Below are 17,451 nucleotides of genomic sequence, written 5' to 3' on the forward strand. Positions count from 1 at the left end.
AGTTGTGACCACGGGACCTGACTGCAGTAAAGACACAACGTTCGTAGCATTCAAGACCTGCAGTCAACTCTCACCTGCGAAATGCACGAAAGGCAAAGTCGACCGTGTGGCCCTGACGGCTGCCGAGTTCTCGGCCCCCCAAAATAAAAGCCGGACGCTCCACCACGGAGGCGTGTCGCGCACACACAGGCCTGCCGTCGCCACCACTCCAGAAAAAGCACTCGGGAATCGAAACAAGGGTGTAGCAGAACAAGAAAGGAAGCACAAAACACACCAAGGCGGTGCCGGACCGATCGACGGTCGATGCTCGACGTCCGCTCTTGAACGGACAACGAAGTCGCGGAGATCCTCTGCTCCTTGGCCACGGAGACGAGACAGGACAAGCTCGATACACGCCCGGCGAAACGACGACGGCTGGCCGCAGTCGCGGTGCTTCCACCGGTCCGTTGGAGACGAGAATCCCAACAAAGGGGAGGCCGACAGCGTTGGCCGACGCGTTGCCCGCTGGCCTCACAAGCGCAACTGCGCCGGTCGACGGTTCGGCCGAAAGTAAACGCGGCGCGGCCCTTCTGCTGGAGTGTGTATGCGCGCTCGCGTCAGCGACAGCGGACGCGAGCGAACGATCGGAGGACGCGCTGCCGTCGCCGCGGCGCGCGCACACGTATATCGGAGAGGCTGTGCTACCTATCGCGGGGCACTGCTGCTGTTCTCTCCCTCTCTCTCGTCGAGTGGACGGAGAAACGCAAGAACGGCCGCCACAACCATGAAAAAGAGAGAGAACTAGATATTCTGCATTGACTCGCGGTTCGCTCACTCTTTCTCGATACAGAGGGAGAGATAGAGAGAGAGAGAGAGAGCGGGCGCAGTGCGCGGTGGTCGCTCACCGCACAAAGAGGCTACTTGCTCCTCCTTCTCGAAACTAGAAAGACACACACGAACACAGTCGCCGCGGTAAAAAGACTGGAACCAGGTCACACCAGCCGCCGACGCGGCGCGGCTCCCTTCTCCGACGGGCCCCGACGGCTCACCCCCACCTCGCGCGATCGCGGTTTCTCGCGTTCACTTCGCGTCGAGATCCCCATTGAGAGCCCCCAGCCCGATACTTGCTTTCGTTTTCTTTTTTCTCGAAGGGCGACGGCGCCTCGCGTGCGATACTGTGCAGACGCCGATTGGCAGATCACGACGGTCGCTGACTTCACTGTGCTCGTCTCGACCGTCCGTCGATCGCGCGTATATACTGAGGTCGAGCAAGCGCTCGCCGCAAACGAGTCCCACCGCTCCCCGATAGAGAGATGTGTCGTGTACGGGGCGAGATAGAGAATCATGCGTGTGTCGCGCGTATGCGCCAAGCTTCGCTCACTGGCGCCCCGAAAGCGGTGTTTCCACGAGTCGCTGCAAGCAATCGGCCGTTGCTATATTTACAGCTAGTGCTTCTGCTATACATCTAAAGAGGAAATAGAAGCGGGTAAAGGAACGGCGAAGGCCAGATTTGTACTCGCATTTTTTGAGCTAAATAGAGCGTACCACCGCCGCCAGCGTTAACGCGATTCTTGCTTTCATTTAATTTAACCTTGACGCCTTTTCTTGTAAACTTGTACGAGAATAGCGGAGGAAAACCCCAAAGCAGGTCACCACTCGAGTTGGGAGTATGGGCGCCTGTACGCAGAGGGAGCGCAACAATCAGGGAAACGTCCAACAAACTGCTATCAACTGAGCTCGGCGAGCCATCAAACTCTCTCAAGTAAACGGCGCGTGTTTTCTGAAGTGCCGAGGCTGTAACATAGTACACAGCGCTTTTCGTCTGACGACCTCCTCGAAACCAGGCAGAAAAAAAAAAGTATTTTATAGCGACGCCAAGCCCAAATGCTCTTGATAGGCGGATCAACCTTAGTGCGTGCAGCAAAAGGAGCGAGTGAAACTCCGTCGACTTAGAACTTCGCTCCTTCACGCCTCATTCGCTTGAGAAAGTGTGTATGTGTACTTGGTAAGGGCTGCTCGTTCAAGCGCTGTTTGATCCTTCGTTGTTTGTTTTGTTTTTTTCTCGATCGCCTGCAAAATTTATTTCGCCTGTCTTGTTCTACAACGTTACGATAAAAGCGCTGGTTTCAGTTCTCACGGTACGCCGGAGTCGATGAACGAAACGGAGACATCCGTGTCAGCCACACCGTTCTCGAAAAGCACAATGCTTTGTTCATATCTGTTGACGCGATGAACACGGACACGGAAAACGAGCAAGAGAAGTACACAGCAGATTCGCGGCAATGGCTTCTGTCCCTGTCAAATCATATGTTCAGTACTCTTGTGTTTGACGCCTTTATACATATTAGTATACAGCAGGGTCCATACGCAACACGAAGCAATGTGCGTCTTTGTAAGGAGTTCACGAATAAGCAATTTTATAGCGGTTCTTTGAAATATGTATATATAGGGTGCATGAAGTGACAGGCGTCGAGACAGATGCGTTCAAAGAAACGTACCTAAGGATATGCCCCCACCCACCCCCTTTATTTTGTGTGGGTTGGAGATGGAGGGGGGGGGGGGTAAGAAACGTCCATATACGCATTCAATAAGGAGTAACAGTTTTAAGAAAGAATACTGACAGCATATGCAGCAAGCAGGTTGAGCGTATCTTTACCATATATAATACAGTATACAAGTATGCACAAGCTTAGCATTCAGAACTGCGCTCAACTCCAGATATACCGCTAGGCTTTACTTCTCTTTCCCTCTCTGTCGGACGTCATGCGCGACAGCACGCGGCCACATTCCAAGCTATATCGAGGAGCTTATACAGGACACAGCGAATATCGATTCCTGCTATAGCGTGTACCGGCATCATCGATAAATATCACTCGGCGAAGGCGAACCGAAGAGGCCAAGACGAGTATTAATGGATCACTGAACAAAGCGGAGGAGAAGGAAGGAGGGGGGGGATCGTACGGCAACCCTGCGCACCTCACTCGTCGGAACGGTGGCGCCGCGAGACGCAACGGCACAAAGCTGGTTCGTGTGTTACGAAACAAAGGCTTGATGAGCCCGCCCCACGAACGCACGTAGTACGTGCGCGGTTCTTCGTTTGCGAAGAACGGAACCGATTTCAGTTTTATTTTTTCGTTCTTTGTTGACATTCTAGTGTGAGGAAAAGAATGCAAACGCAGACAGGACGTCACGGCGAACAAGGTATATAACAACCTACGCGACCGTCGAAAGCGAGCAACAAACGCGAATGAGGGAGCAGGGAGGTCGGTCAATTTGCATTTCTTTCTATCTTTCTTCACGTATATACGAACCATGCGCGCATACTTGGTTAGCGCCTGTGACAGTCAGCTATACAACGAACAAGCTTACGCCGACCGCGTGAAGGGATTCGCGCTGGTGTGCGGAGCCGCACGGAGCAGAATTAATTACGCCTTTGTTCTGAAACAAGCTCATTTGCTCTAAGGGCGTTGTCTTGCGGTACAGCATACACGGACATGAAAGTCGTCCCTACACACACACACACACACACACACACACACACACACACACACACACACACACACACACACACACACACACACACACACACACACACACACACATATATATATATATATATATATATATATATATATATATATATATATATATATATATATATATATATATATATATATATATATATATAGAGGTCGTGCATGGCTTGTTTTCTCAATATGCTCTTTAGTCGAGGAAAAAAAAAAGAACTTATATTAAGTTTCTGCCCACAGCTGCGGTAAAGAAGAGATGCTTAATCGCTACATACCTCTATTTTAGAAACGCTCGGTCAGAACTGGGTCGACTCCGAACCTGTCTTAGCGGCTTTGCCCTCGTCACGCTCCTAGTTTCCATCGCCGCCAACTGTTGCCGCACTTTTGCAGAGTTAATGTACATCGCAAGCGATGTTTTTTTTTTTTTCCCGACTGCCGCGGGTTTCTTATACTTGATAGTGAATTAAAACAGTAACCCAGCGAGCGATGAATACGTATATATTCGCACTCACTAGAAAGAAAAAAACGAAAAAGAAGCTGAAGAGGATGGACAATGAAAGTTCAGCCAAGAAAACTTCATTTCCCCCTTAATAACTGCCCGTGAAGTTTATAATCCCGCGATTGATGATTACGGAATGCGAAGACAACGGGAAATTCTATAATAAATTCTTCTTCAGTTTGAAAACCGATTATTAGGAGAAAAATGGGCGTTTAAGTCTACAGGTAATACGGTATAATTTATTAATGGGGTCTCTGGGAACTTACGTAATTATATGCACGCTCTCCGAGGCGCGTTAATTGTTACGGCCATGGCTATGCAGGCCGCGTAACGGATGAAGACGGAGCGCTGCACACGTATGTTAATTAAGCGCCAGCATACATATATGACACTTATCGTTCTACTGCAGACCCTAAGCGAAAATATGCGCACAGCAATCTTCACACCGCAACGCGTAATAACGCATACGCCGACGGGGATAAATGCCTTTGGTGGCAAATTCATTTGACGGTGTATACGACAGAAACGCGCCTGAACTCATGTTTCTGAACTAAATTTCACGACTGTGTCTTATACCACTGGCCTAAGAAGGCAAAACAGTAGCAATCTCAACGAAAGTCACGTAGTTGCTTTTCGTTAAGAAAACTCGCACAAGGCGTCAGCGCTAATGTCGCTGCTCACGCACAATCAACTGCGGCCTCTAGCCCAGGAGGAGGAGGGGGGGTAATGGGGGGGGGGCACTGAAAGCAACGGTATGGAGCGGCAAAGTTACACGCCCAAGCATTCTGACACTGGAAAGACTGGGCAACAAAGGCCGCAGCAGATATGGAGAGCGCTCTTACATATAGTCACAAAATGCGAATGTATACCGGCCAGATTCATATAGTTTGCAAGCATCTTGACAAACACAAGGCGTAACTGCACTCGCCTATATAATGCATAATGGTTTATCGCAAACTTCTGAGGAACGTCTTCAACGTTTACTGGCAAGAGGGCTGCGAGTGTGTCTTGGGGTTCCGCAGGCTACCTGGAGTTCTCTAGTAATTGCTGAAGCTCCTCACCCACCATTTCCAGTCATACGAAAGGTTGAAACATGCCGACATATTTATCGTATCTTAACCCAACACGAGAAGCATCCATTAAACCTTGCGCTTACCGAAAGAAACAGAAGCAAAATTCACGATGTTGTTCGAGAACGTAAAGCATTATTACCAAGATTTGAATTATTCAAAGTGGATGTTTGTTACCCTCCCTGGATGTTAACATGTCCTCAAATAGAATTATCGGTTGAAGGGATTATATCTAAGAGAGACATGTTCATAGTAGCCGCACAACAACTCGAACTCTTCCAAATTTACTCCTTATATCCCCAGTGCATCCACGTTTATACAGATGGTTCGTGTCATAAAAATTCGTCGACTTCAGCATTCGTCATTCCCCATTTAGCGCTAGAGCAAACATTTAAATTATCCCGAAGGACATCTTCCACCGTGGCAGAACTGTTTGCAATCCTGTGTGCTTTGCGTTTCATAACATCAGAAAAACATTCGCAAAAATGGGTTATATTTAGCGATTCGCAAGCCGCTCTCACATTACTACAGAGCAATAAGAAAAATTCTTTGAACACTTCGCTATTGTATGAGACACTCAAAGAACTTACAAAAGCAAGCGCAATGAACCACGTAATTGAATTCCAGTGGATACCTGGGAACTGCAATATTCCTGGTAGTACTGCAGCGGACGCAGCTGCGAATCGAGCGCACAATAACGCGGAGACAACCAATCTTCCTCTATTGCGTAGTGAAGTCCGTCTGCTCCTGAGACAGATTTCTTGTCGCCTCAGCAAAACTACCTGGTTTGATCAGCAAACTAAAAACTCGGAGTTATACTTTATGGACCCATGTATAAACTTATCAATGCCGGAAAATCTAAGGGACAACAGAAAATTTGAAACATAGATACACCGCCTGCGTCTCGGTACTGCATTTACAAAGCACTTCTTGTACAGGATAAAACATGTTTCTAGTCCGCAGTGTTCTTGTGGCCATCCAGACGAAGATGTGAATCATCTTCTTCTCGAGTGCACGAAATACGATCCACAAAGAAGGGTACTGCAAGCAAATTTGTTGATGTTAGACAGAAGACCATTCACTCTAAAAAAGATACTTGGCCCATGGCCAACTGCGGGCCTTCTAGAAAGAGCGCTTCTTGCTCCGAAAAAGTTTTTAGAGGTCACCAGCATTTTGGGAAAATATTAGGTGTCATGCAGATGATCCGAATACGCTAAATGAGTAACACAAGCGTTGTCTGTGGTTCATAATTGGTTTATGTGGTGATCGCAACTTTTACGCAATATGTATAATTCTGTTCTGTACTTGCAGCGCATTACATGTGTTGTGTGTTTTGGCTGTACAAAATATCTGACTTTATATGTGCATACGTGGACTGAACTAATGCACAGAACTTTGCGACTGATATACTGTTGGACTGTATATTTTTTTATTTATCCAGTGTTCTACTGAGTGCCATATTTCGTGTCGCTATTCTCGTTTTTTACGCAAATTTGTTTCCTTTGCCAAGTGACAAGGAGTAGCCGGTGCCTCCATAAAGGCGCCAACCTCTCCTAATATTCACATCAAAAAAAAAAAAAAAGAAGAAAAGAGAAACCACCTGTGCGATTATACCACCAAACGCTAAATGTTCTATAGTACGGAATGATATATTCGTTTAGCGAAACACGACGCCATACCACGCGCAACGCGGAGATGAAAAAGAATAATTAAAGGAGCTTTTAGTTATTCCTACGTGAATGAATGCGAAAACATTGCGACCCCCGCGCGGTGCATATGCTCTTTCAGTCCTTTTAATTTAACTTCGCCTTAACACCCAAGGTCGAGGGTTCGTAGCCTTTTTGTACCGTCCAGTGATCATGCCAACGCCGGATTTTCCGCCTCATGAGCCATATAATGCTTTCGCATCAAAAAAAGAAAAAGAAGAAGAAAAAAAAGTTCGCTTTGAAAGCCTCGCCGCTTTTCAACGCTCTTCAATAAACTGCGCCTGCCGATCTGTACGGACGAGTGCAGACAGAATGCCCTCGCATGACAGCAAAGACAACCGAGGGACACGATCGTCCCTATAACTGACTGAACGCCTCGTATACACAGCACTTGCCTCCGGTCATCGACGCTGTCAACGAGGATCGATGCTCATCTTCGCTGCAGAGAGGACGTGCCAGAGGGCCTCAGAGAAAAAAAAAGAAGAAGAGTGCCGTCGAACCATGACATCGCGCGGAGAAGGGCCGGCGAACAAAAGAAATGGTGAAGGTTGGGGGGAGGCAGAAGCGATCGCGCCATGCTCGTCTGGGCTCGTAATGCATATACGGGCCGACTACTCGGGTTTCGCGCGTCCCGCTCGGAGTGTCAGCCTTCTCGGTCCGTCGACGACAGCCGAGACAGGAGCGCACGACCGGCCGTCGACGCGGCGCTCTCCTCGAGCACGCAACGGCTATACGGCGGTCACGCCACATCCTTTCCCGCCCACACGCGCGGTGCTTTTGATTGGCACGCGAAAGGCACATCTATAGGAGGACCGCGGCGTTCGCGAATAACCGCAGCGAGGCTACATGCACACGTGGCCACAGCGCACTCCGGACTATGACGGTACTGCATACACTGGCACCAAATGCGAATTCGAGGATCCGAAATTTAAAACGCTTGGGAAGAAACGTGCAGCCAAGTCTTTATGCAAGTCAGGGTACATAAATATTCTATACCATTACAAATATGCCAGTTTCGAGACTTGCGAATAGGGGTGCGGGGGGAATCACAGATTCTCTTCTATCTGTGTTTCTAACCCCTACTGCAATGCCCTCGGGCCACTGTAGGTAGCGAAATAAATAAATAAATAAATAAATAAATAAATAAATAAATAAAACGCTTGTCATCTCGTTCGATTGTGCTATCGATTACGATGACCTAAAGGTAAAATAAGGTAACAATACGTACGAAATTGTACGGATGGCAATAGACGATAGCCCACGGCTGCCGAATTTGGAACACCGTTCAGGCGAAGCGTATATACTATATAGCAAATGGTGCACCGGCGCGTCCCGCGAATATCGCGTTCGTTGCAGCGGCGCAGTTATACTGGCAGCGCTGACAATTCATTGCCCCATTAGCGAAAGGAAGAAGCAGACGACGACGGCGCTTCCCATAAACAATGGGACAATGCCGAAACAGACACGGCGTGGTGCGAGGATCGCCTTACACTGCGGCGCCGGTGAAGCGAGTCGACAAACGTCGCGCGACGCGATGCAGCGTGCAGGGAAGTTGGTTCTTTATTCTCTACGGCAGGGCTGCGAGAAGAGTGCCGCCAAGTGTGGCGCACCGACCGACCGCTCGAGCGCGCCGACCCGGCAAAGGAGAGCGGAAGAAAGGGCTTTCCCGCGGGCGGTCGGTTCCAGGGCGTAAACCGCGAACGCATATACGGTACGCGCCGCGACGAAGCAAGACAAACGACCGCGCGATAACTCGCTGTCCCTGCCAGGCTCGTGGCGCTATAGGCAGTGTGTATAGGATCGCGCAATTCCCTCTCGAAAGGCGCTTTGTTAGTGGCACGCCCGTTTGATTTCCATTTGTGGAGTACGGCGCGCGCGCGCGCGCGCTCGTTGGGAAAGGAATAGGTACAGAACTATAGCGTACAGGAAAAGGCGATAGATGCTTGCATCTTTTTTCTTTTTTTTTTTTTTAGCTTGCGTGGACGACGCGGCAGTGCACGGCCATTTGCCTATACGTTGGGCGCGCGCATTAAAGGAAGACGACATGCGCTGCCCGCTGCAGATCCAAAGGGGTCACTCACGCTCGTGGTGACATGCACGACAGCAAGAAGCCCACTCGAGAGCCCCTGCGCGTGTATACCGCGCGCTCGCCCTTTTAGCTGATCATACGTTCGCAAATTGCGCACGGCACGCTAAGTCAGATATATATCTCGCTGCTTGACGGCCGGCGCAGCCTTGGTCGACCTATATAAGATAGTTATTACGAGAGATGAAATCTTCACCTTGGATACGTACGGTCCGACGGGTGTTGCAGAGTGGATGATGCTAACTCTGCACGTGCCCTACTTCTAAAGAGACCCCCCCCCTTGGAAAGAGGAATCCAGAAAACAGGACGCGGTTGAGTTAATGCGCGTTGCTGGTAATCTTGACTTTCACATCAAATCAACCATTTAATGAAGGCAGTTTACGAAGTTTTACTGTCGGGCTGGCCTACGGCAAGAAAATGCGTAATAGCTACGCAAAAGCCAGCAGATGGACATAGACAAATAAAGTAACGAGACAACAAGGGGGATTAGTTAGCCGGAGCTTGTTATGGCTCTCCATCTACGCACCCTGTACTAGAAGAATAAGGAGATGCAGACTTGAAGCTCAACGAAGGAGTTTTCAGTCAGTGGAGATGAAAGAAGAATGTGCGCCCACTCAAGCATTCGAGAAAGCAATAACCGTGACTTAGAATGACACAACAGAACCATCAGCTTTAGGGAAAGAACCTTTGCTAAAGTGTAAACGAGTTGCCACATCATGCAGTGTCATGACAATTGATAAAAGAAAGAAAAGCCGTCCCAATTTCTGATACATATACAGAAGCAAGAAAAGCGCACGGACACCTTGTACGCAGATCGAACTCTAGATATCCATAGAGCGGACCGCAACGAAACAAATTTAATTTTGACGTGAATAAGGATACAAGCATTCGCGTGGAGAGGTGCCCGAACTCTGCGTCTCAATCATAGATGGAATGAATTTGAGGCAACACTGCGCGTATATATAGTGTTATGCACGTGTCCGTTCTCTCTCTCTCTCTCTCTCTCTCTCTCTCTCTATATATATATATATATATATATATATATATATATATATATATATATATATATATATATATATATATATATATATATATATATATATATTTGAGTTACACTCAAAGAACAACGATAGCGGCGAAGACAGTCGATGATCGTCGAAAATCTGATTAGCAGGTCAAGCGCGTCGGCTTTAATACGTCAGTCATCGACGGTTCGAGAGTAGGCGCTGGTGCCTGCGAGTCTTCCAGAAAATTCTACACGATTCGCGTCGCGCATACATGAAATCAGATTACACAAGGTTCGGTGACTACAGCGGTATAGAACCATCGATAACATTCGAGAAATTTCCGGTACATGCAGGCGCGTCCTGCGCTGTGCGATAACATTTGTTAGGCGGTGAAACATGGTCACCACTGCATACATCTGCACTTTGTAGCGAATAGCAAGACTGTGTATACAGGGCGTCCCAACCATCATGCACCAAGATTTAAAAATATGCAAATTCCACGTAGTTAATTGCACAGAACCAAAGTAATCTTGTTTGCCGTCGCTTGGAGGTATTCAGATTATTTCTTGCATTCCGCCTAATTACATCATTAGTACATGCAAAGTGCTTCGAGCGGCCAGTCGCGCGCCAATTTTGCGTGTATTCGCGGGCTTTTTTCACGCTTGGAAAAAAAAAAACTCATGTAGCACGTATTGAGCAACAGAAAGCTATATAGGGAGTTTTTTTATGTTGCTCTACAATTTTCTCATCGACACTTCTCACTTAATTACAATAATTGAGAAGTTGATAAATTAATTAAGCCTAATTGTGTAATTAGGAGGAATGCAACAAATAATCCGAGTATCTCCAAGCAACGACAAACAACATTGCCTCCTTGGTTCTTTCCAGCTACGTGGCATTTGCATAATTAAAAAGAAAAACCTCGGTGCATGATAGTTGGGACACCCTGCGTACTACACCACATTCTGAAAGCGCAACCAGAAATCACCGAAGGAGAAGCACGTACACAGGTATCGACCAACACTTAAAGCACGACGGCGACGGGACCAACGCGGCCGTCGACGCGTAGGTCGGTTGCAGCTGAGGCTCGTAATGAGCGGCGATAAGCGCGTAACAGGTAGACAGACCACGTGATCGAGGCAGGCGTCGACCGGGCGCACGCGACGCCTACGCAGTTATTCGCGCCGACAAAATCTAATCTATATACACACTCGCGGCCCTTGCCGCGACGGGACCAAGTTCATGGCGCAGGCCGCTTCCGCCGGTGTAAAGTGTGCGATTAAGCCACTGTCTTCCCATTCCAGCCGCGTATACAGTTTGGAAAAAGATTTAGCGCATATAGCGCTAATTAACGTGAAACAGCCACGCGACTATAGGCCGCGTATTATTAATGGGATAATAATTGTGCACGGTGTAAAAGAACAGCGAACGCCACGCAGATTTCAAAGTACAGAATGAAAGCTCAAGCTATACGCGCGTGAAAAAAAAAAAAAAACATTGATGACATTTGACACTCATGCGTCCCTGTGGCAAACAAGCAAAACTATACTAAAATGTGTGCAGCATACTGATAGGAATGTAATCGCTATGGCGCAGAATATAATCAGTTGCATGGTATTTATTTAGCCGCTTCATGTACTCCCCCCTTCCCTTAAAAAATTGTACAAGAGTTGTAAATAAAGCAGGAGGAGGAATGAACGTTTATTGTGAGAAACAGCGAGAAAGTGTTCTTTCTTCGCCCTTGTTAGGGTTGGCGTCGGAGCCCACGGGCGATACGTCATCCCCCTACCCTCTACTTGGTCGGAGCCCACGGGCGATACGTCATCCCCCTACCCTCTACTTGGTCGGAGCTCACGGGCGACAGGTCATTCACCCTACCTACTACTAGGCCAGAGCCCACGGGCGATACGTCATCCCCCTACCCTCTACTTGGTCGGAGCCCACGGGCGACAGGTCATTCACCCGACCTTCTCCCGGATTCGTCGAAAAGAGGATCGACTTCTTCCCGTGCTCGGTAATGCAGGAGGAGGGGCCCTCTCTCTGTGCCTGTCACGTGTCATCGACGGAAGCAAGATCCCGCCCACACTTGTAGAGAGCCTATTTAAGGGGTTCCGAAGTGTACTTTTGATATACTTCATACTTCATGCTTTTCTTATTTTCTTTCAACTACCTTTGAATAAACCGTGCAAGTTTCGCACTAGCAAATCGTCTCGCCCCTGCTTGGTCGCCATGATCTACCGGATGCCTGCAGCCCGCCGACAACGCCACGCTACCCAATAAGTAATGTCGGTCGAGCTTCGATAGGCAGGCGCCGCTACTTCTCGGCAGCAGTACGGTACGCTACCATGGAGTACGCAACACCCTATAGGTGGCGAAGTTCGCCCTAGTTATGTTTACAAATATAGTACACTTTCTTAAGGGGAGAGAGGGGGAGGGCTTTTCGCGAAGCGGCTAAATAAATACCATGCGACTGATTACATTCTGCACGGTTTGCGTCAAAGCGATTAACTGCCTGCCAGTTCACTGCACACATTTTAATATCGTGGGATTGGAAACTTCACGTCGAGGGCTGTTATTAAGGACTAAATGGAGCTTTCTTGATGGAGGGGCAGTAATACAATTTTCATGAGCCAAGCGAAGTAAATATATTTTTTTACTCATTTCGTATTTTTAGTTTCCCTTTTCATCCTCTTCATTTTTCTTGTTTATCTTTTCGTACTGAGGGAAAATGAATACGCATTAATAGCTGGTTGAGCTACTGTAATAACTTCATGACATCTGATAGTAATTCAAATGTGGCAAACAAGTGAAACTTGTTGCCACATTAAAATGTGTGCAGTACACTAATGTGAGCTCCGTACCAATTTTCGGCTATATTCTCACGAGAAGTTTGTGGGAGACCGGGACAGTTCTGTGGAATCACGCAAGGCGCTGGAGGGTTCCTCCGTCCCCCTAGCGGGCTTCGGCAGAACTGATCAATTGCCATATTCGGTCTCCCTGTGCTTCGAAATGTCGATTAATTCGGCTTGCTGGATAGTGAGCTCAGATGGTAGAGCGACGGCCCCACAAACGCATTAGTCCCGGGTTCGATCCCCGGACCAGGACGAATTTTTTTCTCCCATATACAGTGAAGCTTTAATTATTTCTGCGAAACTCGTATGGGTTTCCTTTGATGCTTCGCAATACAGTCGAATGGATTACTTTTTTCCCCTTCGTCAGCGTCGCAGCGATATTGATATCGATGTGTACTACTTCCAAAGAGCTATAATATAGGCGGATTCTTGTTTACGTACAAGGGCATGTAATTTCTTGTTCCGGCAACAATTCAGCACTTGCAGCATTTTGTGTTGCTATACCACATGAAGCACGAATGAATGCAATAGTCCGCTCAGATTATCGCTGAAGTGGCTCGACTGCACAAGCCATTGCGGTTAGCGTCCACCGCGTAGAACACGCGCATTTTAACATACTTCGACGCTTTGATGACTCGATAGAAACACATCGGCATATGTACGTACAAGTAACTGCGATATGGACGCCTACAACCCGGCACAGTTCCCAGACGAAATCTCACCTTTTACACCATTATCTGATAAGACGACATGCTTTACATAGATGGGCACAACGTGCACGCTGCCCTTAAAATATGCGTGCGGCTGCGACACTTTATGGCAGCACCGCGGTATACGTAGCTGACTGCCCGTGCGGAGGGCGCTATCGCGCGCACACAACCGCTGCCGCAGTTCCTGCACAGGACGCCCAAACACAATGTGACCTCACGGACCTGTCACATGCCAATCTGACGAGGCATGCCGACGCAATGAGGCGAGCCGACACACGCCCACGCAATGCCGACCAACAGCACCATACCTCAAGTATACAGCCGCGCTAAGGTACGGATACGCCTATTGTGTGACACAGTGACGGAGATAAGGCTGCAGCGGCACTATACACTGCATCACTGTCAGGCGCGATGCGCGCTCGTGACGTCGCCGGCGAAATTGGCGGCGGCGGCGCCGCGGGAGGAAGGCGTAACAAGGGGAGCTCCTTCCGAGAAACACGCTGCGCCGTTTCACGCTGCACTTGCAGTTCCCTGGTTCCGTCACACTCGGCTGCACACCGCTGCGCAGATGCGTGCGGGGTCCGCCAGCGACGCGCGCACCGCAGCTGGCGAGCTCTCTCGATACGCGCTGTATCACGAAGTCGCTTTCGAAACCGCGCGTCATAACGTTTTGTTCACGGAGAGCACGCTGATACGCGAGGTTGCTTCAACTGCTCGTCTACGAACGCGTTAAGGCTCGCACGGCGGATAATTACTGCTATATACTCTTCTTTTCGGTATCCGCTGTGAAGCTTGTAAATTGAGTAGCCCCTGTATAGACAGAGAGAATCGTTCTTTAATGGCTGCTCGAGACGTTCACCTGGCGTGCTGCTCCACGCGACGAGGATGGCATACTGCCAAACTGCGCATTCGTACACAGCACACGCACACACAGTAACAAGACACTTTATAATGTGTCTGCTCGAGGAGAGTGCATCTGAGAAGGGCGGCTTCGTTGCGCGCAAAGCGATAACTATACCCGCGTTGGTTCAACGTCCAGATATATACACGGTGCAACTAAGGAACTGCCACGTAAATTTAATGGAGATTTTGACAGTAGCCCGATGTACAGACATGTTCTCAATCGAAGAACACGGTAGCGTAGCCACCTAGAGGTAAGGAGAGCAAACGTTGGAGTGAGCGATTGGGGACGCTCGAACCAAACACACCAACAGAAAGGGGACCGATAAATGCACGGGCGCGGCAGAGGGCACGGCCGCGCGTCACAGGCGGACGCGATCCATCAGCGTACGGAGCCAAGGCCAACGCGGCTATAGCCAACACAATGACCCATTCTTCGCAGAATGTTGCTGTAAGCTGTGTGGTCGGTTACATTTTGCTCAATAAGTGCCACGCGACGAGAAAGAAAAATCACACCCCCCCCTCCGACGTACCCACTCAGACTTAAAAGCTCTCGGCGGCACACAAATGGACATAACCCCGCAGGGCGACGTGCTAATGCGATGAAGGTTTACCCCGTGCCATATTCCCAAGTTTCGCACACAATGGGTCATGCACTGCTAACAGCACGGAAAAAAAAAAAAAAGAGGCAAGTGAGTAATGGGAAGTCAACAACAATTGTTCCGGCCTCAAATATTGTCCCGTGTGGCGTGACGGCGTTGCCGCATGAAGTATGGCTTTAGAAAAAGTAATAATGAATACTTAATAGGTAGCCGTATCACACGGATGCAGAAGGAAGGACGGGAAAAGCGGTTATTCCCCGCTATGCGTTTTAACGTTCAATATATGCAAGATAAAGTTACAGCAATAAGGACGTCGCAGAAGCTTTTTCTTTAAAGTCAACAGAGACTGCCTTCTCGTATACAGGTGTCAACATAGTGTATCTTCGAAATCGAAAATGCACCGTTCTTCAACCGTACTTTTATTCTTTCGACTCGAAACTCGAGCGCGAAGGCAAGTGCCTTCCATCTCCAAAGGCTTGCACAGCTGTGAATGTTACTTAATAGCAGCTGCAAGCACACCGCGAGCGTGATTTGAACAATAAAACAGGGCGCGCAAGAACCTCACCTGAACACGGTATACGTGGGTCGGTTTTCTTGAACCTCTAACCTTTCTTTGATAAACGACGCACGCTGTAGTAAGGCGACAATCCAGCCGCGCTCTAAATCTCCACCGCTACATGCAAGCATAGGTGCCAGCGTCTGCAGAGTATCGAGTTCCTGCACAGCGCATACGAGCGATTAATCAAATCGGATCTTCATTTCGACACCAACCGTTGAGACACACATTCAAAAGTCACAATCGGCGTGACGAATGGCTGTGTGCCCTACATATATGCAGGCACACTGTTACCTCATACGCACGATACCGATCGTCCTGCATTGCGAACTGTTCGGCTCTCGTGTCTCACTAACGTGCTCGTGCGCGGCTTTCGACAGGCACGTGCCCCATTGAGTTGACCGCCTCCAAGGACTGTCACGTATGGAGAGAACTCGTTAAGCTATACACATCTGCCCGCGTTGCTTGAATGAGTCTGTGCTCACGCGCACTCTACACGGTGGCCACAGCGGTCGCGCATCCGCAAGTCGACACGTCGCACAAGCCGTGTACATACACGCTCGGCCCATCTGTCGCACAACGCTGTACAGCTGCAGAAGAGGCGCCCGTCGAGGCGCACAGCTCTGACAGCCCGAACACGCTCCGAGCAAACGCCCGTGACAGCATCCCTGACCCGTGGTGGTCCCGTTATACTACACACGTCGGGATAACGTTGCGCGAGCGCCTACAAGGAAGGTATAGAGCTGTGTATGTAGTACACGTCGCGAGACGGGACAAGTCTTCTTCGAAACTGGATGATGGGTTGAACAGGCGCTCGCTGCGTAGGGACGTAATAAAACTTTCAAACAGGAACGCCCCCACGCATTCACCCCCCGCTGCCACGGTGCGAGGCCGACCTCTAAAAGCGCATTTTGCGGTCGCGCAAGAAGGAGAAAAGAAGAAGAAAGGGAAAAGACGCGCGTACATCGGCGCGACCTCCAACTGCACCCTCTCAAGAGAGAGAGAGAGAGAGAGTTCGGTGAAAGGGCAAATTGAAAGACAAAAATACGAACGAAAGCGGGGCGGCCCGATCCAAGGCCCCGATGCGGTCCCTGCCGTTACGTCGCCGATGGACGTGACAGTAATACTCGGTGAGACCGCGTACAAGCTCACGCGCGCGCCACTGTTTTTACACAGCCTGCACGCACATCTTATATATATATACGCGCCGACTTATAGCACAGTCCTCTACACACTGCGAAACGGGGTGAGACACGAAGGCGGGCGATGAACTTTGTTTCTCCTCTTTTTAAATAAAGCTTTTGGGGGTTATAGTTCAAATTCACCCAGAAAAGTGCGGTGGCGTTTTTGTCTTATAGAGAGCGAGGGCGTGACACTGCGTGACCTACATCGACGGGCGCCCCCCCGAGTTTGTGGAGCAGCTTTTGATGGAGCGCTAGCCCTGGGCACTTTCTTTCCCTTTAATCTTATCGTCTTCGATGCTCTTTCACCCGCGTATCTCGCTTCCACATCGACGCTCTACGGGGCACGACCACTGAGGAGCTTAAATTGAAACGCGGAGGGTCAGAAGTGAATTAGGGCGCCTCTTAACGCACGATTAACCGAAATGCGGGTGTCAAGTGGCATCACTGCGCCTACAGCCAGCTATATTAAACATGCTCGAAAACTTAAGCGTCAGAGCCTGGATGACGCTGACGTCGTGCACATAATGAAACACGTGTTTATTTTCATTATAGTTGGAATTTCCGCTAATATTTAAGGTGTTCCAGATAACGTTAGCCAAGCTGTTATAAAAAACCGTCTGCCAAAAAAAAAAAAAAGTTTTTGTGCTGCGCTCATTCGATCGTAGGGATATGTTTTTTTTTTTTATGTGCGCTTTATGCACCAACCTCTTCTAGTATACCACTTGTGCTGTATTTTGCAGTGATAATTATTTATAAAGCTCCCCTCAAAA

At 48.9% G+C, this 17,451-nt stretch overlaps 1 protein-coding gene across 4 annotated transcripts in view; it reads right to left on the reverse strand.

The window, feature by feature from the left end:
* LOC142572625 (transmembrane protein 198) overlaps window positions 1-17,451 on the reverse strand; it is a 110,868-nt gene that overhangs the window by 56,714 nt on the left and 36,703 nt on the right. The window contains exon 1 of one of the 4 annotated variants that reach the window (XM_075681867.1): window positions 275-592. The exons of 2 other annotated variants lie outside the window; for them this stretch is intronic. The gene's annotated coding sequence lies outside the window, so the exon portion shown is untranslated. Of the gene's footprint in view, window positions 1-74; window positions 218-274; window positions 593-17,451 lie in introns of those variants that run through there. One more of the 4 variants, XM_075681868.1, reaches the window with a different exon arrangement.

This window comes from Dermacentor variabilis, chromosome 2, assembly GCF_050947875.1.
Source record: "Dermacentor variabilis isolate Ectoservices chromosome 2, ASM5094787v1, whole genome shotgun sequence".
In the NCBI taxonomy this organism is placed as follows: Eukaryota; Metazoa; Arthropoda; class Arachnida; order Ixodida; family Ixodidae; genus Dermacentor; species Dermacentor variabilis.